We start from the raw sequence: 24,373 nt of genomic DNA, 5'->3' as shown, positions 1-24,373 counted from the left end.
CTCACAAACTAGATAATTCCACACCCAGATGTCAAATGAGTGCTGTTTTTATTCTGCCTGAATGTTCAAGATGTTTATCCCATATTTACAGGAAATTGGACTGTTCATGACTTGACAAATGTGTCCTGACTTGCTTTTTAATGTGATTGTTGCTGGTAATAGAAAGCCCATACCTAGACGTATTGTTATGAAGTGTGACATGGCAATATGGAGATGGTGTCCAGTTGCTCATTTCATGACGAATGGCTGAATAGTATGAACCATTTCATTCAGCAAAAATATTGGGTCTGGGATAATGTGGTGAGGCTGTCACATGATTTAGACCCCATGTAGTACACATCCAAGGTATCCTAGGTCCATAAGATATTTATCAGTGCAGTATGATCCAATTTCAGATATTTTCTCCAGGTACACAATGCACTTTATACTTATGGTGATTACCATGGGTGTAGTTGAGCAATCCTTCCAATGTCTGGTGGTTGGAAAATTGGAATATTACTCAGTGACTTGGTGGAAATTGTCACCGTGGATGGTAAGTAAATCTGTTACAAGCTTCAACCAAAGATATATTGGAATCTTGTGAGGGTAGAGAAATTTTTTTTCTGTTGAGGTGGTGGCTGACTTTGACATGCCTGATACACCCTCACAGTCTTCTCCCTATGCCCATATGCCCCTGCTATAATGAGGCAATAGAGTTTACTAAAGAGCTTCAGCGACAAGCATCTGTTTATGTTTGAAAAGCATGCCTCTTGAAGAAATATTTTCTGTCCTATGTTCAAACAGTTGGATTGTTATTATGATAGAATATTGGATCCAAAAGCAATGAATTTACCATTATGTATGCCCCAACACTGTTTTGACAAGGTCAGGCCCAGTGGGAGGGATGACATGGATGAAGGTGCTCAGGCCCGAAAAATATTGAACTTGATATCGAGTCCTGACAACTGCAGGGACCCCAAATGGAAATGGGATGCTGACCAGAGTTTCCAGATGACCTTGGGCTCCTTTCATCACAGCTAACCCATTTTCACTCACTAATGGTCCCCATAAGCAACTTTTCTTTCGCCCAGGCTCAACAGTATCCATTCCTTTGTCTGCCCAACAAGTGATCTCTCTTTATGTGGGCTCCATCTCCACCTGTTGTTCACTCCGTTCTCCCAATCCCTGTCTTCAGTGTATATCCCATCTTTTCCTAGCAACAATGAGTTCTGAAGAAGGATCACTGGTCCTGAAATGTTGACTCTGCTTTCTCTCCACAGAAGCTGTCTGACCTGCTGAGTTTCTCTGGCAAATTTTGTTCTTGTTTCAGATTTCCAGCATCCACATTCCTTTGCTTTTAGAATTCTGCAGGTGGCCTGCTCCCTATGCCCTTAACTTCCAGATACATGTACCTGTGAACGCTCCTGCATGGCTGTATGTGGAATACTCTCTGCTTCCCACCAGCTCCACCACCATTGTCACTGTTGGTGCACCCAAGTGCTTCTCTCTGAGAGAAATTATGTTTGAGACACGGAATTGTTCATTCACTTTTAATCTGTAGCAAAAGCTTCCCTTCATTGCCAAGCCTTCAAATGAGGCCTTGTGCAATCATATTCTTCAATTTCTGTTTCTGTTGGGTATAATTGCGTTGCGCAGGAAGAGATCTTGAACCCTTCCCATTATAGTGCACATTCTCTGCTAGCCCTCTGTATGAGCCAGTTAAGAGAAAGATGCGGCCGTTAATGTTTCCTTTGATTTGTTCACACTCTACCCTCCTCCTCTACATTATATACCCTCCCCACCTCTCCTAGCCTTCTCCCTTTTCACCGATGTTCCTTCTGTTTCTCTTCAGTCTCCTCCTGTGATGATCAGCTCCTCCACTATCCCCTATGATATTCCTGCTTATCCACCACCACCACACTGTTTTCTTTTGGCTCAGTTGGCTGAATGGTTGGTTTTAAAGAGAGTGATGCTGGAAAAGCACAGCCGGTCAGGCAGCATCTGAGGAGCAGGAGAGTTGATGTTTCGACCATAAGCTCTTTAACAGGAAGATGATTCCAGCACCACACGTTTTGACTCTGATTTCCAGTATCTGTAGTCCTCACTTTCTCCTGGATGGCTGATTTACAATGGGGGGGGGGGGGGGGGGGCGGGGGGGGCAGGGGAGGGGCACCAACAACACAGGTTCAACTTCTGCATTGACTGAGGTTACCAGCAAACAATAAAAATGTGAATTAAGAAGATTGATAATCCAACCATCAATAAATCGTTTTGGAGGTTTGACAACTCATTCTGACCTGGTGATTGTATACCGATTTGAAGAGAAGTGTGTTATTTTCAGTTGCTCTTGACGGTAACTCAGTTGCCTTGATGTTAGATGCTGCAACTCAGCATCATGTCATGATCATCGGCATCAGAATTTTCTCCCTCACTGTCTGCAAACATGCTTAGCTTAGCCTAGCCTTAGGGGAGACAATGGCCTACTGGTATTATCGGTAGACTGTTAATCCAGAGATCCAGGGAATGTTTTGGGAATCCAGGTTTGAATCCTGCCACAGCAGATGGTATAATTTGAATTCAATAGACTCTGGAATTAAGAGTCTAATGAATTCAAATGAATCCATTGTTGATTGTTAGAAACACCCCTTTGGTTCACTAATGTCCTTTACGGAAGGAAACTTCAATTATTACTTGGTCGGACCGACAGGAGAAAGTGAGGACTTCAGATGCTGGAGATTAGAGTCAAAAAGTGTGGCGCTGGAAAAGCACGGCTGGTCAGACAGCATCTGAGGAGCAGTAGAGTCGATGTTTTGAGCTTAAGCCCTTAATCAGAAATGAAGAGCTTGTGCTCAAAACGTCAACTCTCTCTTTTCGCAGCAGAGAGCGGCGGGAGCTGGGCGAAAGTTCAGGCGGAGCGCAAAGTCGGTCGGGAAGGTAAGTGATTTGCTATTAGAGTGGGTGTGTTAAGAATCTAAATTAAGAGTCCACAGGCTTGCTACAAAACAAGGGTCTAAGGAAGTTTTTAATCGAAGAGTGAGGCTTCAGCTCAGGAGTCTTTGAAAAGGAGGTTGAGTGAAGTGATTACGCCGCAGTTGAAGAGGGTGAAGACATGACTGCCCAGCTGATTCAGTGCGCTATGTGCTTGATGTGGGAGGTCAACGACTCTGGTGTGTCTGACTCGTACATGTGCGGAAAGTGTGTGCACATTCAGCTATTGACCGAGCATATTGCAGCGCTGATGAAAGAACTCGAGGACCTTAGGCTTATACGAGGGAATGAGATCTTTCTGGACAAGACCTTCAGCGAGGTTATTACACCAATCATGCCAGAAGAGAACAGAAGAGAGCAGACGATGAGGAAGGCAGAGAGGAGACAGGTGCAAGAGACCCCGGGAGAAGTACCTGTCAGGAACAAGTTGAAGCTGTTGGAAACAGTGGAGACTGATGACACTGCCAGTCCGCGAGGCGGCCAGGTCTGTCAATCAAAAGTTGGCGCAGAGGCAGAGCGGAAGAGTCGGACATCGCATAGAGCCGTGGTAATAGGGGACTCCATCGTGAGAGGAACTGACCGGGGTTTTTGTGGCAGCAGACGGGATTTAAAGATGGTGTGTTGTCTTCCTGGTGCCAGGGTGAAAGACATCGCGGACAGAGTGCAGGAAATCCTCAAGGACGAGGGTGAAGAGCCAGAGGTGGTGGTACATGTCGGCACAAATGATGTCGGGAAGAAGAGGAGGCACATACTACAGCGGGACTTTGGAGAACGAGGAAGAAGGCTGAAAAGCAGGACGTCCAAGGTGGTTATCTCTGGTTTGCTTCCAGTTCCTCGGGCTGGTGAGGCCAGAAACAGGGAGATAATGGACTTGAATGTGTGGTTGGGGAACTGGTGCAGGAAGCAAGGATTTAAGTTCTTGAATCACTGTGGTACATTTTGTGGCAAACATAAATTCTACAAGAGAGACGGTTTGCACCTTAACAGGTTAGGGATCAGCATTCTGGCAGGCAGGTTTTCTACTGCAACACCGCTACATTTAAACTAAGTAGCGGGGGGGAGGGGACAAACTGGATGTACAAAAAGGAAGTTGAAGGAAAAGTTCGAACAAGAGAAGTCAAGAAAGACAACTGTATCAATGAGGCAGAAAATTCAAAAAGGGATCATGCTGTAAGGTTGAGTGGAATAGGGGTTGATGGGAAGGGTGAGAGCAGTAACAAATTAAAAATGCTGTATATGAACGCACGAAGCATTAGAAATAAGATGGATGAACTTGAGGCTCTTTTGGAAATTGGCAGATACGATATTGTGGGGATAACTGAGACGTGGCTTCAAGTGGACAGGGCCTGGGAAATGAATATTCAAGGCTACACTTGCTATCGTAAGGACAGACTGACGGGCAGAGGGGGTGGAATGGCTTTGTTGGAAAGGGACGATATTCAGTCCCTTGCGCGGGGGGACCTAGAGTCAGGGAATGTAGAGTCAGTGTGGATAGAGCTGCGAAATACTAAGGGTAAAACGACCCTCTTGGGAGTCATCTACAGGCCCCCAAACAGTAGTCTGGATGTCGGATGTAAGTTGAATCAGGAGCTGAAATTGACCTGTGGTAAAGATGTTACTACAGTTGTTATGGGGAATGTTAACATGCAGGTAGACTGGGAGAATCAGGATGGTATTGGACCTCAAGAAAGAGACTTTATGGAGTGCTTCAGAGATGGATTCTTAGAGCAGCTGGTGCTGGAGCCGACCAGGGAGAAGGCAATTCTGGATCTAGTATTGTGTAATTAACCAGAATTGGTCAGAGACCTCGAAGTGAAGGAGCCATTGGGAAGTAGTGACCATAATACATTAAGTTTCAATCTGCAATTTGAGAGGGAGAGGGTACAGTCAGAAGTGACAGTACTTCTGTTGAATAAAGGGAACTATGGAGCTATGAGGGAGGAGCTGGCCAAAGTTCAATGGTGCAATACCTTAGCAGGGATGACCGTGGTGAAACAATGGCAGATATTTCTGTGTATAATGCAAAAGTTGCAGGATCAGTTCATTCCTAAAAGGAAGAAAGATCCCAGGAAGAGGCATGGGTGGCCGTGGCTGACGAGGGAAGTTAAACATATAAAGTTAAAAGAGAAAAAGTATAACACAGCAAAGATAAGTGGGAAAACAGAGGACTGGGAAGCTTTTAAAGAACAACAGAGGATTACTAAGAAGGAAATACGCAGAGGAAAAATGAGATACGAAGGTAAACTGGCCAATAATATAAAGGAGGATAGTAAAAGCTTTTTCAAGTATATGCAAGGCAAAAAAATGGTTAGGACTAAAATTGGGCCCTTGAAGACAGAAACAGGGGAATATATTACAGGGAACAAAGAAATGGCAGAAGAATTAAATGGGTACTTCAGATCTGTGTTCACTGGGGAAGACACAAGACTGGGGAAGACCCTGAGGTAGCAGTGACCGAAGGACCTGAACTTAAGGGAATCTGTATTTGCCAGGATTTGGTGTTGGAGAGACTGTTAGGTCTGAAGGTTGATAAGTCCCCAGGGCCTGATGGTCTACATCCCAGGGTACTGAAGGAGGTGGCTGGGGAAATCGTGGATGCGTTGGTGATTATTTTCCAGAATTCGATAGTTTCGGGATCGGTACCTGAGGATTGGAGATTGGCTAATGTTATACCACTTTTTAAGAAAGGTGGGAGAGAGAAAGCAGGAAATTATAGACCAGTTAGTCTGACCTCAGTGGTGGGAAAGATGCTGGAGTCTATGATAAAGGATGAGATTACGGCACATCTGGATAGTAGTAACAGGATAGGACAGAGTCAGCATGGATTTATGAAGGGGAAATCGTGCTTGACTAATCTTCTGGAGTTTTTTGATGATGTAACTCTGAAGATGGATAAGGGAGATCCAGTAGATGTAATGTACCTGGACTTTCAGAAAGCTTTTGATAAAGTTCCACATAGGAGGTTAGTGAGTAAACTTAGGGCGCATGGTATTGGGGGCAAAGTACTAGATTGGATTGAAAATTGGTTGGCTGACAGGAAACAAAGGGTAGTGATAAACGGCTCCATTTCGGAATGGCAGGCAGTGACCAGTGGGGTATCGCAAGGATCCGTGTGGGACCGCAGCTTTTTACAATATATGTTAATAATATGGCATCAGCGATAACATTAGCAAATTTGCTGATGATACAAAGCTGGGTGGCAGGGTGAAATGTGATGAGGATGTTAGGAGATTACAGGGTGACCTGGACAAGTTAGGTGAGTGGGCAGATGCATGGGCAGATGCAGTTTAATGTGGATAAATGTATGGTTATCCACTTTGGTGGCAAGAACAGGAAGGCAGATTACTACCTCAATGGAATTAATTTAGGTAAAGGGGCAGTACAGAGAGATCTGGGTGTTCTTGTACACCAGTCAATGAAGGCAAGCATGCAGGTACAGCAGGTAGTGAAGAAAGCTAATAGCATGCTGGCCTTCATAACAAGAGGGATTGAGTACAGAAGCAAAGAGGTGCTTCTGCAGCTGTACAGTGCCCTGGTGAGACCACACCTGGAGTACTGTGTGCAGTTCTGGTCGCCAAATTTGAGGAAAGACATTCTGGCTATTGAGGGAGTGCAGCGTAGGTTCACAAGGTCAATTCCTGAAATGGAGGGATTACCTTACACTGAAAGACTGAAGCGACTGGGCTTGTATACCCTTGAGTTTAGAAGACTGAGAGGGGATATGATTGAGACGTATAAGATTATGAAAGGATTGGACACTCTGGCAGCAGGAAACATGTTTCCGCTGATGGGTGAGTGCCGAACCAGAGGACACAGCTTAAAAATACGGGGTAGACCATTTAGGACAGAGATGAGGAGAAACTTCTTCACCCAGAGAGTGGTGGCTGTGTGGAATGCTCTACCCAAGAGGGCAGTGGAGGACCAGTCTCTGGATTCATTTAAGAAAGAGTTGGATAGAGCTCTCAAAGATAGTGGAATCAAGGGTTATGGAGATAAGGCAGGAAGCGGATACTGATTAGGAATGATCGGCCATGATCATATTGAATGGCGGTGCAGGCTCGAAGGGCTGAATGGCCTACTTCTGCACCTATTGTCTATTGTCTATTGTCTCCTGCTCCTTGGATGCTGCCTGACCAGCTGTGCTTTTCCAGCACCACACCTTTTGACTCTATGACTGGGTTAGAAAATATAAATCTTTTATTCAAAAAGAAAGAAATACAGAGCAGTTAACTTACTATCTATCATAAGTAAAATGTTAGCAATTATTATTAAGGAATTTGTGGCATGACAGTGTAGGTTTTGAAGTAGTCAAATAGAGCCAGTACGGTCTTGTGAAGGGAGAGAACATATTTCACCAATTTGTTAGAATTATTTCAGAAATAATATGAGTGTTTGGATAATGGGGAAATGGTGGATGTACTTTTTCTTATATTTCCAGAGGCATTTGATAAAGTGTCACATTAATATTTATTGTAGAACATAGGAGCTCATGGTACAGGGGTTAGCATATTGACATGGACAGAAAATTAGCTGGCTAATAGTAAACAGAGAGTCAGCACAAACGTGTTTTTATTTCAGGTTCTCATGATGTAACAAGTGGCGTGCCTCAGGGTAAATTCTGGCATTTGAATGATTTACAAAGACAGAAGGATGCGTGACAATCAAAAGTTACTGTGCAGATGCAGCATATAGAGTCATAGAGATGTATAGCATGGAAACAGACCCTTTAGTCCAATCTGTCCATGCTGACCAGATATCCCAACCCAATCTAGTCCAACCTGCCAGCACCCAGCCCATATCCCTCCAAACCTTTCCTTTCATATACCCATCCAATTGCCTTCTGAATGTTGCAATTGTACCAGCCTCCACCACTTCCTCTGGTAGCTCATTCCATACACGTACTACCCTCTGTGTGGAAAAAAGTTGCCCCTTAGGTCTCTATTATATCTTTCCCCTCTCACCCTAAACCGAGGCCCTCCAGTTCTGGACTCCCTGACCCCAGGGAACTTTGTCTATTTATCCTATCTATGCCCCTCATAATTTTGTACACCTCTATAAGATCACCCTTCAGCCTCCGACGTGCCAAGGAAAACAGCCCCAGCCTGTTCAACCTCTCCCTGTAGCTCAAATCCTCCAACCCTGGCAACATCCTTGTAAATCTTTTCTGAACCCTTTCATATTTCACAACGATGGCACAATGGTTAGCACTGCTGCCTCACAGCACCAGAGACCCGGGTTCAATTCCCGCCTCAGGTGACTCTCTGTGTGGAGTTTGCACATTCTCCCCGTGTCTGTGTGGGTTTCCTCCGGGTGCGCCGGTTTCCTCCCACAATCCAAAAATGTGCAAGTTAGGTGAATTGGCCAAGTTACATTGCCCATAGTGTTAGATGAAGGGGTAAATGTAGGGGAATGGGTCTGAGTGGGTTGCGCTTTGGCGGATCGGTGTGGACTTGTTGGGCCGAAGGGCTTGTTTCCACACTGTAAATAATCTAATCTAATCTTTCCAATAGGAAGGAGACTAGAATTGCACACAATATTTCAACAGTGGTCTAACCAATGTCCTGTACAGCCGCATCATGACCTTCTAACTCCTGTACTCAATACTCTAACCAATAAAGGAAAGCATACCAAATGCCTTCTTCATGATCCTATCTACCAGCGATTCCACTCCAAGGTCTCTTTGTTCAGTAACACTCCCTCCGCCCTTACCATTAAGCATGTAAGTCCTAAGATTTGCTTTCCCAAAATGCAGCACCTCACATTTATCTGAATTAAACTCCATCTATCACTTCTCATCCCATTGGCCCATCTGATCAAGATCCTGTTGTAATCTGAGGTAACCTTCTTCGCTGTCCACTACACCTCCAATTTTGGTGTCATCTGCAAATTTACTAACTGTACCTCTAACGCTCACATCCAAATCATTTATATAAATGACAAAAAGTAGAGGACCCAGCAGCAATCCTTGTGGCACTCCACTGGTCACAGGCCTCCAGTCTGAAAAACAATCCTCCAATATATTTAGGAAAAACGAAGAGTGTGCTGCTGGAAAAGCACAGCAGATCAGGCAGAATCCAACGAGCAGGAAAATCAATGTTTTGGGTATGAGTCCTTCATCAGGAGTGAGGCTGGTGGCCCAAGAGGGTTGACAGATAAATGAGAGAAGGAGTGGGCTGTGGGTAAGGTAGCTGAGAATGCGATAGGTAGATAAAGTTGGGAGTGAAGGCGATAGGTTAGAGAGGAGGATGGAGTAGAAAGATGGGAAGGAAGATGGACAGGTAGGACAAGTCAAGAGGGTGGTGTCCAGTTGGAAAGTTGCATCTGGGATAAGGTGGGGGGAGGGAAAATGAGGAAACTGGTGAAATCCACATTGATCCTATGTGGTTGGAGGGTCCCAATGTGGAAGATGAGGCATTCTTCCTCCAGGCATCGGGTGGTTAGGGTTTGGCGGTGGAGGAGGCCCAGGCCTTGCATGTCCTTAGTGAATGGGGAGTTAAAGTGTTCGGCAATGGGGCAATGGGATTGTTTGAGCGTGTGTCCTGGAGATGCCCTCTGAAACGTTCTGCAAACTGGAGTTCTGTCTCCCCGATGTAGAGGAGACCACATTGGGAGCAACAGACATAGTAGATGATGTGTGTGGAAGTGCAGATAAATCTCTGACAGATGTGGAAGGCTCCTTTGGGGCCTTGGACGGAGGTAAGTGGGGAGGCGTGGGTGGAGTTTTGCAATTCTTTTGGTGGCAGGGGAAGGTGCCAGGATAGGAGGGTGGGTTGGTGGGGGCATGGACTGAACAAGGGAGTTGCAGAAGGAATGGTCTTTATGGACCATGGATAGGGGTGGGGAGGGAGATATATTATCTCGTGCATTCTCAGCTATCCTCCCCACCAGCCTCATCCCTCTCCCATTTATCTCTCAGCCCCCTTGGCCCACAAGCCTCATTCCTGATGAAGGGCTTATGCCCAAAACATCAACTCTCCTGCTCCTCAGATGCTGCCTGACTGGCTGTGTTTTTCCAGCACCGCACTCTTCAACTTTGATCTCCAGCATTTGCAATCCTCACCTATATATTTGGGAAAGCTAATATAACTTTATCATTTGCTGCAAGGCTGAGTGGATACAAAAGTAGAGATGTTAAGCTTCAGTTATACAGTGCACTGATGGTTCCATAATGTGAGAGTCTGTATACAGTATTGCTTGTATTATGGAAAGAAGGACGCAAATATATTCAAAGCAATTCATAACAGCAGTAACCTTATTAAATTATGTGGAGGTGCCAGTGTTGGACTCGGATGTACAAAGTTGAAAATCACATATCACCAGGTTATAGTCCAACAGCTTCTTTTGGAAGCACTAGCTTTCAAAAGTTTGCTTTGAATTCTATGTCATACGATCTTATACTCCATAACCACCTGATGAAGGAACGGCGGTCAGAAAGCTAATGCTTCCAAATAAACCTGTTGGATCATAACCTGGTGTGTGATTTTAACCTTATTAAATGGTGGAGTAAGCCCCAGGGACAGGATGGCCTACTCCTGAGCCATGTTCCCTTATTCAGATATTTGTGTTGAATGGGAATGTAGTTCATATACTGAGTGGGGAGAGTTGGTAATTTCACAAATCCCATTAATGCAATGTTCCCAGGCAGTTAAAACTGGAGGCAAAGAGTTAAGATGTACATGAGGGGTCATGATGTCTAAATCTAGGATGTATTTAGATTAGATTAGATTACTTACAATGTGGAAACAGACCCTTCGGCCCAACAAGTCCACACCAACCCTCAGAAGAGCAACCCACCCATTCCCCTACACCTAACACTACAGACAATTTAGCATGGCCAACTCACCTAACCTGCACATTTTTGGAGTGTGGGAGGAAACCAGAACACCCGGAGAGTGCTCACGCAGACACAGGGAGAATGTGCAAACTCCACACAGACAGTTGCCTGAGGCGGGAATTGAACCTGGGTCTCTGGCGCTGTGAGGCATTAGTGCTAACTACTGAGCCACCATGCTGCCCATAGGGTCATAAAGTCAGAGATGTACAGCACAGAAACAGATCCTTCATCCATGGTATCAGATATCCTAAATTAATGTAGTCTTATTTGCCACTCTAGACTATTCCTATTCATATATCCATCCAAAAGCCTTTTAAATGTTGTAATTATACCAGCCTCCAAAACTTCCATACACACATCACCTTCTGCATGAAACTGCGCCCCAAGGTCTCTTTGTTCAACAACGCTCCCCAGGACCTTAACATTAAGTGTATAAATTCTGCCCTAACTTACTTTTCGAAAATGCAGCACCTCACATTTATCTAAATTAAACCCCATCTGTCACTCCTCAGCCCATTGGCCCAGATGATCAAGGTCCAATTGGACTCTGAGGTAACCTCTTCACTTATTTGATCATGTGAGATCACACTTGGAACACTGCAGGTAAATTCTGATCTCCCCATTTCAAAAATGACGTTCAGGTGAGAATGGAGAAGAGGGAACACCAACATAATTGAATCCCACACACAAATGAATGAGGGAATATTGAGCATCGAGTTCGAATTGTGTTGGAACAGTTCTGAAGATGAGTTGTACCAGACTGCAATCAATATGTTAGTTTCTTTCTCCACAGATACTGCCAGACCTGCTGATTTTTTCCAGGAATTTCTGTGTTTGTTTCAGATTTCCAGCATCTGTAGTATTTTGCTTTAGTTATGATGTGGAAGTGACAATGTTGGACTGGAGTGGACAATTTCAGAAGTCATACGATGTCAGGCTATAATCCAACAGGTTTATTTGAAATCAGAAGCTTTCAGAGCACTGCTCCTTTATCATCTGATGAAGAAGCTTGTGATTTCAAATAAATCTGTTGGAATATAATCTGACATTGTGACTTCTGAATTTGCTTTAGTTAGAATTGTGCTTTTATTATAAGCACTTACATGTATACATTTTTCAAATCTCATTAAAGTCTGAATTTGAAAGTAAGAGTATGATCATTTTCCTGTGTACCATTTTTGAATTTTCCATTTAATTTTAGGCTGGGATTTACTGGCTAAATTTAATGGATCATTACGTTACGGACTGGATTCTCGTTATAACAGCTCTCCTGCAACTCATCGGTCTCAGCTGGATCTATGGTCAGTCAATCATAAAAGAGACCAAAACAAATAAACATATTAAATTTAAAGTACTTTGTGAAAATTAAGGTTTCTTTAATAAAATCAGACCAAATGAATCAGATGCTGGCAGACGTGTATCAGAATTCACTTGCTCTTCCTGACAATGAAACCTAATTGGTTCCAGAAACCAGCATGAAACACACAACATCATTTTTTGCATCCTTCACTCAGGATCCACTTGTTTTTGCTGGATTTCAGCCAATTTTACTACAGTCATTGTCTTGTTAATTGCTGATACTTGTATTATTGCACAAATCCAAGATCACATAGGGAGTTTATCTTTCTGCTGTTAGATTGCTTCACAAATATGTGATGTACAAAGGTTCCTGACTGACCTTTAGTAGCAGTGATAATATTAGCAGCCAGCTTGCAGTTACTGTGTGTTTGTTGTATGTAGTGAGGCAGCACAGAGCCCAGACTGGGTAAGTATGAGTTTTATAGCAATATAAGTACTTAAGACAATGAGACCATAAGACAGAGGAGTTGAAGTAGGCCATTCACCCCACTGATTTTGCGCCACCATTCAATGAGGTCATGGCTGATTTGACTATCCTTCACTGCACTTTCCTACCATTTCCCCACAATGTTTGATTCCTTTACTGATTTACAATCTATCTTACATGAATAGACTTATATACCTAGCCTCAACAGCACTCTGTGGTAAAAAGAATACCACTGCACTCTAAGAGCAAAAAGTCTTCCTCATCTCTGTCTTAAATATGTAACCTCTTGGTTCTCAGGAGATGCCTTCTGGTCCCAGACTCTAGCATAAGTGAAAACAGCCTCTATTCCTATATCTGATCAAGCACAATCGTTAACAATCATATACTTTTCAAAATAGATCGCCTCTTATTCCACGAAATTCAAAAGAGCTCAAGCCCAAACTACTCGAACACTCCTGAAAAGAAAGTCTCTCCATATCCGAAATTAATCTCATGAACCTTCTTTGGACTGCCTCCAAAGCCAATATATTTTTTTTGAGGGGGAGATGATGACCTGATGATATAATCGCTGGATTGTTAACCCAGGTACTGCCTTAGGGATCCAGGCTCGAATCCCATCATGGCAAATGGTGCAATTTGAATCATAAAATCTCTGCAATGTGGAAGCGGGCCATTTGGCCCAACGAGTGCACACCAACTCTTTGATAAGCATCCTACCCAGACCCAGACCCAGACCCTATCCCCGTAATCATGCATTTCCCATGCCTAACCAGCCTAGCCTGCACATCCGTGGACATTATAGAGGAACTTAGCACGGCCAGTCCAACCAAGCTGCATAACTTTGGACTGTGGGAGGAAACTGGAGCACCTGGAGGAAACCCATACAGACATGGGGAGAATGTGCAAAATCCACACAGACAGCCACCTGAGGCTGGATTTGAACCCAGGTCCGTGGTGCTGTGAGGCAACATTGCTCACCACTGAATCACTGTGCTGTCCCGTTTTATTGAATTCAATAAAAATCTAGAATTAAGAGTCCAATTATGACCTTGAATCAATGTCAATGATTGAAAAAACCCCTCTGGTTTGCTAATGTCCTTCAGGGAAAGAAACTGCTATCCTTACCTGGTCTGGACAACATGTGACTCTGGACACATAGCAGTATGGTTGACTCTTAACTGCTCTCTGGGATGGGCGATAAATTCTACTGAGCCAGTGGCATCCTCATCCCATGGAGGAATAGAAACTGTTCCGAATATTCCAGCCATGGTCTCACTAGTGCCTTGAACATTTATAACAAAGCTTACCTATTTTTGTATTCTGTTTGCCTTGAAATAAAGGCCAACTATCCATTTTCCTTCCCTCATACCCATAAAATTTAAAGGCCAGGCTTTTCAGATTTATGCACAAGGAACCCCAAATCCTTCTGTGCTGCAGCTTTCTGCAGTCTTTTCAGTCAAATAATATTCAACTCCTCTATTCCTCCCGCCAAAGTGTATTACTCACATTTTTCCACTTTATATTCTACCTGGCTAGTTTTTGTTCTTTCACATAACCTATTGTATCTCTCAATAGAATCTTTGTGTCATCCTCACCAAATGCTCTCCCACCTATTTTTGTGATCTGGAAACTTGGTGATTGTATATTTACTTTCTTCATTTCAGTCATAATCGAGGCCCTAGCTCTAATCTCTGTCATACAGTTACAGGTTGCCATCCTGAAAATGTCCCCACTTTGGGCGGCACAGTGGCCCAGTGGTTAGCACTGCTACCTCACAATAATTCTGTGTTGTTTTGTATCTTGAGGACCACAATAGCACAGAATTACTGAGCTGAAACCAATTGCTGAGTTCTGTAGCCATGAAGATGGCCTCAACCACGATCTTGGTTACAAGTCGCACTACATGTGACCCCATTACACTGTTCTGTACCTGTAAGATCTTCCTTACTGTCCAGTTTTGACACCATCACCTTGATAACTTATTATGATCTCTCTACCTTATTTAATGTGTAGAGTTTTGGATTAGTACTTGTTACTTTGGTTAGACCCTCGGCGTGTGACTCTTATACCTACCATGTTATTCCAGTCATCTGGTTTGTCTCCAGAACTACCTTATTTTTAATATTTTGTAATTATCTCTCTTCCTTAATGAATCAGATTATAGATCATCCCTTCACCTGCTATTCAGCTGTTGACACTTTATTCACACCATCTGACACTCTTGATCACCTGCAGAGACATATTATTCAGTCTGTCAACACTCCACTCACACCACTTGTATGATATTTTGATCTCTCTGATTATAAACTCTGTGTCTGTGTGCTTCTCTTTACTTCACCTGACGAAGGGGCAGTGCTCTGAAAGCATTTGATTTCAAATAAACTTTTTGGACTATAATGTGGTGCCATGTGACTTCTGACCTTGTCCACCCAGGCCAACACTGGCAGCTCCATATGTTGTGGTTACAACTTCATTAAAAGCCCGTTAAGTATCCATACAAACACTGTCAGTCTAGAACAACCCTACAGTGTTACTTATATTGATCCCAGACATAGCAGGCAGGCAGGGGGAAGGAGTGTCCTGCCTGATGAGTAGGGATCTAAAGGTTCTACTGCATAGTGTGGTGTTGAGGTGGGATTTCTTCTTACCCCTGGATTGGTAAGATCAGGGCATGACATGACAACCTGGTCCGAGGTTGCCACCTGGATCAGTGCAATCTCAGCCATCTGGAGGAATACCCAGCAGTGAAAGAAGGAAGTCAATGATCTTCTCCACTTTGCTAGTAAGTGCGACCATGTTTGTTATCTCACCCTCACCGTAACTCTCTTGCTATATCCACCTTCCACTGAGTCTCATGCCCTACCAATCTCACTACAGCTTGCAATCTGTCCCCCTCCGCTCACTCACACCTACCCCAATCCCAGACACCATTAATCCTGCAGTCCCTCTGCACTGCTTGTTCACTCAGGATATCTCCCAGCTGCACCTACAGTAACAATTGGGACACGCCCTTTCATCTCCATTAATACCTGCCTCTGTCTCATTTCAGGAAGTAAGCAGCCCACAGTAGAGCAGAAAGACTCAAGCCAGGTGGTGGGCTGGCCTTCATTCAGTTCCTAACCCCTTACGTGGTGTAAACACTAATGTTGACCACCCTGAGCAGCTGGTTGCCCATGTCTAAGCACATGGAATTGGTATCAGAGACTGCCCATGACTTACTGTGCCAGCACCCCATTACACCCTCCTTGATTTGACAGAGTCCTGTTGACAACCACAACAAGATTCCTTCCTTTGTGTCTGCACTAAATGGCAAGGAGCGACTGGAATAATATCCCTGGCTGAGGTAGCAAACACACAAAGGCAAAAGGCAAGGCAAGGGAGAGGTGTTGTGAGCATCCAGGCCAGCTCAGAATGAGTGAGAATTGGGACAGCAAGTGACCAGCCTGGAGATGCAGCCTGGGTTCATGCTCTTGGGTGTGCTGGCCGAGGCATTACAATGATAGTCACTGGGGCAGACTGTGGTGCAGTACTGAAGTGTAGAAATTTTCTGAGATGGTCCAGCAAGATATCAGAGAATGGCACATATCAGATCCAATACCATGAATGTAAAGTGTATGTGGCTGGCATCCTTGGAGTATTCTCTGAGACCTCAGTGCCTAATATTTAGGTCATCTGGAGCAGGTAACAAGCTGAATTCACGAGATCCTCACTCTAATCTCCAGGTCAAGTTTTCTCAATGTTGAGCTTGTTAGGTGAGTTTAAGATAGGAAGCTGAATATTAGTTAGGCGTGTTGTACCATTAGCTTGCTGCTTAATAGGGAATAATCCCATTAGTTAGGAACTCATCACTGCTGAGTGACAGATTCAGCTCATTGCTTACTGAAAGAATCAAAAAAAATGGTCTTCCCGACATCAGAATTGCTACAGTTCTCATCCAATTCTCGAATAAACCTTGCCAAGCTCACATCATCCAGATCCCGACAAGATACTGCTGTCGATCTTCTATCAGCTCACCAATTCACTATCCATGGTCATACTGTACACCCAGCACAATGGGCTCTCAGGTTATTAAGGAGCCTCATGTGTGGTACTATCTCAAATGTTTGAGCTGATCCAATATAACTGGATTTCTTTAGGAATCCAGCAGCAACCACATGCTACAGCTGCAACATATCACCTAAGTGGTCATCTCTATTGCATTTAACACAATGGTGTATTTTATAAGTTTTAATTAATTACACTTATACCCCTGTTCTTTACATTGGAAACACCCAACTCTTTACCCTTCATTGGTTTCTATCAGTATTAAGCGTATCCCTAACAAGTGATTTGTAATAAGATTAGAGAAAATTAGCCTATTTTTGCTGTTGTTCACATGTTTCTATATTTAGGGTTTGTTATGAACTCTTCACTTTCATATTTTACAAGTCCTTAGCAGAAATAGACCCATTCAGCCCCTCAAGCCTGCTCCACCATCAATACAGTCATGATTGATCTGTTTGTGTTTCAAATTCTAAGTTACCTTCATCGCCCAAGAAGAACTCATTCCAGGAAAAGCTTATGTTTCCAATTTGTGCTGGGATGGACAGACCCTTGTTACTAAAATGAGAGAGAAAGATCAATCAGTTGGTGACAAGAATCAATTTCCTTATCCTGTTTGAAATCTGGAGCAATCCCTTCTCTGGGTTAACCTGTTCATCAGTGCCACCCTGTACAAGATGTACTTCAACAGTAAACAAGCTGCCCTAAAGACAGGACAGAGTGAGTGATGGTGTCTCTCTTCTTCCTTGTTGTTCACAGGGACAAACAGATTCATCAAGGACATTGAGATGATGATTGGGGAAAGGACTTGGCTCTTCTGGCTGTGGTGGAGAATGTGTTGGATTCTGATCTCTCCGTGTTTGCTGGTGGTAAGAAGCTGTTACACATTATTTTGATTTAAACTGAAAATACCCAATCTCTCATTCTGTTTCTGATTTAGTTTTGTATCTTATCCACATTCAGGCAGTCTTAATCTGGTCCTTGACAACATTTGCCCCACTAAGATATGGATCTGTTGAATACCCTGTCTGGTCAGGAGCACTGGGCTGGTGTATGACCATCTTCTGTATTATGTGGATCCCCATCATGGCTGTGGTGAGAGTAGTCCAAGCTGAGGGCCCCACCTTGTGGCAGGTGAGGGACGCTTTGAAATCTTTTAAAGATTAAGGAACACAGAACATAAAATTAGGTTTTGGATCATGATAGATGCAATGCAAAGCACATTGTTTCAAAATCAAAATGTCTTTTTGTTGTCCTTTCACTTATGCTCAGTTCAGTCCACCGTGATACCATCTTGGTTCAGGCACTAAAGCTGGAGTGGACTGGAAGTAGTATCTGTGAATGTTTGAATATACAACTAAAAGAAAGTGGATCGGTCAGCTCAGTTGGTTGGATGGGTGAGTTGGTGATGCTGAGTGATGCCAATCCCTGTACCAGCTGAGGTTACTGTGATGAACTCTCCTTCTGGAACTCTCCCCTTGATCCTCAGGTTAAACCACCATCAATCACCTCGCTCTCTGTTGAGAGAGCAGCCCTGTGATCTGATAGGACTATGGTTATTTCAATGTTACAAAAAAACATAATTTATCACATTTATGCAATTAAAACAAAGATAGGTTTTAAAATAATAAAAGAATTGCACTATTGGAACACATCACAAATATGAACATATCAGGGTGTTGCAGTACCTTGGAAAATGGAGGTCACCTTAATTTAACAAATATAAACAAAAGGTCCACTAAACTCTATATTTTGTATTTCAGTCATGGATCACAGATTGTTAGGTTGATTTCATTAAATTCTCAATCAATTCATACACTATTTATGCACCTTACAAAGTTGGAGTTTGGACTGTTTCAAAACGATCTCTCAGTTTCAGAATGGTGTCTTCTGCATTGCAGATCTTTACGTTTGTCTGGTTGTAATAACAAGTAGTGGCATTAGGTGGTGGGATTCAGTAGTTTTCGAATAAAGTCCACGTGGAACATTTCCTGGTTTCAGTACAGGTTTGTCAAGATCAATCTCACATTTTGTTTCTTCATGCTTTCAATGAGAGAAAAGGCAGGGAGACAGTGAGTTTTGAGGAAGGAATTCCAAAGTCCCGTAATTCAGCAACTGAGGGGCCATCTACTAATGGTCAAACTATTTAAACAGCAAGGGTTCAAAATGCTTGATTTAGACAACCCCACATGTCACAGAGATTTCCAGGAAAGGGTGAGCCAAGACCATGGAAAGATTTGGAAACAAGCAGGAGAATGTTAAACTTGAGTACTTACTGAAGCAGGAGCCAATATGAATTAGTGAGAAAGGAATGATCGATGATCAGGGCTTGATGTAATGAAGAGCACAGATTTGAATTATTAAGTTCACAGAGGGTCGGATTTGGGAGGTCAGCTGAGTTGTTACTTGAATAGGAGAAAGTGAGGACTGCAGATGCTGGAGGTCAGAGTCAAGAGTGTGGTGCTGGAAAAGCATAGCTGGTCAGGCAGCATCCAAGGAACAGAGAATTAATGTTTCAGGCTAAAGCCGTGAGGAAGGGCTTTAGCCAAAAATGTCGATTCTCCTGCTCCTTGGATGCTGCCTGACCTGCTGTGCTTTTCCAACATCAAACTCTTGATTTGCTATTTGAATAGCCAAGTGCCAATGGCATGACTGCATGGGTGTGGATTTTTGCAACAGAGGATTTCTGTAAGTACAGAGGAATCGAATCAGATGATGCAGGCAAAAATATATGGTTTTAGTGCTGTTATGAAAATGTTGTCAGAAGCTCATTTCAGCATCAAAAACAGATCAAAACAAATCGTCACAAGTAGGGTGATAAAGAAAGTTTATGGCGTACTTGCCGTTATTGCTCAGGGAACTGAGTACAAGAATCAGGAGGTCATGTTACAGCTTTATAAGACTTTGCTTAGGCTGCATGACGACTATTGCGTTTAATTCTAGTCGCCACATTACAAGAAGGATGTGGAGGCTTTGGAGAGGGTGTAGAAGAGGTTTACCAGGATGAGGCTTGGATTAGAGGGTATGAGCTCTAAGAAGAGGCTAGAAAAACTCAGGTTGTTTTCTCTGGAGCAGCTGATAGAAGCCTACAAAATTATGAGATGGATAGATAGGGTTGACAGTCAAAATCTTTTTCCCCCCCCACAGTTCAAAAATACTAAGAGAAGCATTTAAGGTGAGAGGGCAAAAGTTCAAAGGAGATGTGAGGGGCAAGTTTTTTTACACAAAGAGTGGCAGGAGTCTGGAACAGGCTGCCGGGGTGGGGGTGGAGGCAGATATGATAAAGGCATTTAGGAACTTTTAATTAAAGACATGAATATGCAAGGAATGAAGGGATGTGAACCAATGGCAGGCAGAAGAAAATAGTTTAATTTTGCATCATGTTCGGTACAATATTGTGGACTGAAGGATTAGTGTCTGTACCGTACTGTTCGATATAAGACCAAAGTTATGGTTTGTCTGTCTCAACTACACAAAGTTCACAGAATCTGAGTTGTTATGGTGCAGAAAGAAGCCATTCAGCCCATCATGCCTGTACCAGCCCTCTGAATGTGCAGAAGGCCTTAGTATTATTCCCCCGGCTTTTTCCCATAACCCTGGACATTATTCCCATTTCAGTGATTATTCAGTGCTGTCTCTAGTACACCGAATGATTCTGCAATAAAAGATCAAAACAATGGCACTTTTAAAAGGAGGATGACAGACAAAGGCAGTGACCACAGGGTCAGAGAAAGACTGACCCTGCTGTCTGACACAGCAGTGAATCTGCACTATCACTGCTTTTGCTGTTTGAGTTCATGTATCTCTGGACATTAGAGTGCATTTAGGAAAATTTAACAAACAGTGAAATTCACAGCTGACCTTAGAGGAACCTGTGTGGGTGAGCTCACAGCACAGGAACAGACATGTGCATAGTTTGTACTTGTAATCTTGCTGTAAATTTACAGTAGTGAATAGATTGGGTTCTTTCTTAATTATATCTTTTATTGAGATCGGTCTCTTGATTAAATTTTAAAAATATAAACCATAGGTACTAAGTTAGCATGGAGCAGTGTTTTTTTTTAAGAGCAAAAAGATGGTGCTATTTTCTGGGTCTGTAGATTGTGAAGGAGCAACGATGACCTTTAGTTGAGTGAGGTGCTCTTCCTATCAGATGTGGGAGTTTAGGGAGCATTTCCATGTTACTGATGGTTACTTCTGCAGGAAGTGTCTTTGATTGTGAATCCTATCAGATCGCATGGTTAGAGGCAATAAGGAATTTACAAGAGCTAGGGAATATGACGGGTGGCAGTTATAGGAAGCGAGAAAAGCCGCAGAAACATTCAGGTAGATGGGTTAACTCCAGGAAAATTAGGATGGGTAGGCAGGTAGTACAGGAGTCTTCTGTGGCTGTCCCCATCTCACACAAGTATGCTGTTTTGGAAAATGTAGGGGGTGATGGACTTTCCGGGGAATGTAGCACGAACAGCCAAATTTCTGGTCCGGAGGCTGGTTCTCAATGTAATGAGGGGTACGTCAGGTTCCAAGAGATCAATTGTGAGAGGGAACTTTCTAGTCAGAGGCATAGACAGACACTTCTGGGGCCAACAGTGAAAAGTCAGAATGGTGTGTTGCCAGGATCAAGGATATGTTGGAGAGAGTGCCGAATGTTCTCAAGGGGGAGAGGGACCAGCAGGAGGTCATTGTACACTTTGGAACTAATGATATAGGAAGGGAAAAGGATGAGATTCTAAAGGGACAATATAGACGCTTAGTCAGGAATTCAAGAGGAGGTTCTCTAGGGTAGCAATATGTGGAATAACCCTGGTACTACAAGCTAATGAGGGTATGAATAGAAGGAAAGAGCAGATGAATGTGTGGCTGAGGAGATAGTGCAGGGGAGAAGGGTTTACATTAATGGATCAATGAAATCTCTTCTGGGGTAGAAGTGACCTCCACAAGAAGGATGGATTGCACCTGAATTGGAAGGGGATGAATATACTGGCAGGGAAAATTGCTTGAGCTGCTCAGGAGGATTTAAACTAGTAAGGTGGGGGGGGGGGGAATAGTGGGACCCAGGGAAATAGTGAAGAAAAAGATCAATTTGAGATTGGTTGGGAAAGGTAACTAGTTAAAGCAGGCAAGAACAAAGCAGAAACCAACTACAGGTTGGACTGATAAATTAAACTGTAATTATTTCAATTCAAGAGAGCTAACAGGTGTTAGGCCGGAACCTCGGGGTTCCAGTCTTTGCGAGTTCTTTGGAAGGAGAGACCGCACCAGCTTCTTTAGTTTGGAGCAGAGCACCGTTTATTTTACAGAATCAAAACTGGCAAACTGTACAATGAATTCTACAGCATGCAATTCATTGGAGAAGGCGTTCTAACCCTTCTGCTCAAATTCGCCCCAGTTATACCCCTCGCTGGCCAGTGTTCCCGGTCAGATGTCCACGTCTGGCCTTCCTGTTGGCTACTCGTTCCCGGGCAAAGCGTTCCGCTCTCTGGTTGGATGGTTTGAGCTGTCTGTCTGTTTGCCTCGGAGCGGGCAGTCCCGTAGACATTGTGGGGCCACTGGTCCCGCTTATTTAATTAGTGGTTTACCAGAAACAATAGTTCATTACGATTTAAGTGAGTAGTTTCGATGGTTCAATTGACACCTCAAATAATCCAATTAACAATGTCTACCAGTTACAAATTCCAGAGGTGCAATTAACAGGCTGTCTATCAGCTAGCCTCTGATCAGATTAGGAGGCCAGCAGTTTCCAGTTCAGTGATCATGATAGTTTAACCATTTCAGGCCCGGTATTAGAAGCACTTGTTACAGTTATAGTTTTTACCCTCCCTAGATCTAGTGTGCCCACCCCACTTGTACAACTACCCCAACACTCCCTCCCTTGGCCTCTATTGAGGCCACACCACCCCATGCCGTAAGAAACGCAACACCACGAGGCGACCGGGGTCTGGTGTGCCGGCAGACGCCCCCACAGACGTCCCTTTGTTGTATCCGAGCACGTTGTCTTTACCAGAATCACCGGTTCTAGGGAGACAGTCATGTTGGGATGAAGGGTGCCCTACGCAACACGCCGCAACACAATTTACAAATAGACAATTAAAACTACATGCAAATCTAAGTTAATAGATAAAACAACTCCGGCAGGCTTCTGCGGAAATGACAAAAGCACAGAATTAATCAAGCATGGCAAAAAACATGGCAAAAAGACAAATAGAGCACTGTACGCGAGTACATAACAGTCGCAAAAGATTTGGAGTGGAGGAATTAAAATAAGTAAGGTGTCCGCAGAACGCAAGTCTGTAGTCCAAAGAACACCCAAGTGTAAACATGTTCTGTAAATTGTGAAACGGAATAGGATTAGCACACTACCAGCAGCTAGGTACCTGCTAGCGAGTGGAAACCCAGTGAGAAACTGTACTGTGCCCCGGTGTTCCCGCAGATCAGAATGCTCCACAGGCCAGCAGCTCAGTCCAGACGTCCGACACGGAAGACAGAGGCCAGAGATCTTATTAAATCATGACGAACGTGGGCCACCAGTTCCGATGTCAATGCGCGACTGTGCCTGTCTTAGGTTGTCCCTCGCCCGAGGGATCGTACCCGTCATTGGCTAACCAGTCGTACTGCATTGAATTGTAGATACCGACATCCGTTTCACCGCCGTCAAGAACGGACACAGGCAGTGGCAACCGGCTCAATAGTGTGTTCTGTGGCCCTCGAGACCAGCTGAAGCCAACCGGGAGTACTGGAGATTATGTAAAAATCGCTTGTGTGAACAGCAGTGTTTCGAGTCCCGGGCCCACAGTACATCTCAACCTCCCACTGTATGAAAGGATCAATTCACATATCCCCAGGTCAATGGGCAAAATAAGTAGGGACTCCTTGGACAACCAGACCACATTCATTGTTTATAAAGGAGAAAAGTTAGTACTGAGTAGCATCAAGAGCAGAACCGTAGCGCACCACCGTGGGCGACGCGATCGGATGAACTCGAAAGAAAGCCATTGAGACCGCTGGCATGCACCGGAGAGATAGTATTTAGTACGCCTGCACCCGTAGCCCATTCAGAGGTGGTAGTGCATCATTGGAGAGAATAACCGCCAGATCCCCACTCGCCTGGCTTCCCATCGGGAGGCGTGAGTCACTTAATGCAACCGGCCGCACGGAAAACCGGCTCCACGGTTCATGAATGGAAGTCACCTTACAGCATGTACTCCATATGTCCCTCCCCGTTTGTAGGAGATCACACGCAGGCTGTCGTGTACTCAGAGTTGGTGGCGGCGCAGGCATCTGTTGAGGAGTGCAGAGCCCAGCGTATGGGGGGTTCGGTTGAAAAGTAATGATACCACATTACATTTAAACCAGGGAGATGGGGCTGCAGAAATGTGGTGAAAAGAGTCCTGCCATCCCCAGGGTGGCATTTGGTGAAATCAGCCAGAAAACATCCTACTAGTATGGGAAAGAAAAGCATTGTATTTAACAACCGCCATTAGCACATTCCTGTGAAGGCGGAGCCATTGGGTGAGCTGATCTCGAAAAGCTCCTTGCTATTAGACTCAACGGACATCACCATGCCAGTACTCCTGGATGTGAAGTCTTTAGTCATCTAGTAAAAGAAAGAGGGGGCCAGTGCGAAATGTCCAATGCATTCACTAAGACTGCCCCCCACCCAGTTGTGCAACAGAACTGGAGAAACCAGACATCAATCAGGGCAATGGTAAAAAAGTGAAGGTAGGCTTAACCCCTAACCTTTCTCA

The 24,373-nt window shown here is 44.0% G+C and overlaps 1 pseudogene; it reads left to right on the top strand.

The window, feature by feature from the left end:
* LOC132820006 (sodium- and chloride-dependent neutral and basic amino acid transporter B(0+)-like) overlaps nucleotides 1-23,956 on the top strand; it is a 48,333-nt pseudogene extending 24,377 nt beyond the window's left edge.
* Nucleotides 23,957-24,373: the final 417 nt, after the last annotated feature.

This window comes from Hemiscyllium ocellatum, chromosome 11, assembly GCF_020745735.1.
Source record: "Hemiscyllium ocellatum isolate sHemOce1 chromosome 11, sHemOce1.pat.X.cur, whole genome shotgun sequence".
Lineage (NCBI taxonomy): Eukaryota > Metazoa > Chordata > Chondrichthyes > Orectolobiformes > Hemiscylliidae > Hemiscyllium > Hemiscyllium ocellatum.
The sequence above is the reverse complement of the archived record's forward strand: the minus strand, read 5'-3'. Positions and strand labels throughout refer to the sequence as shown.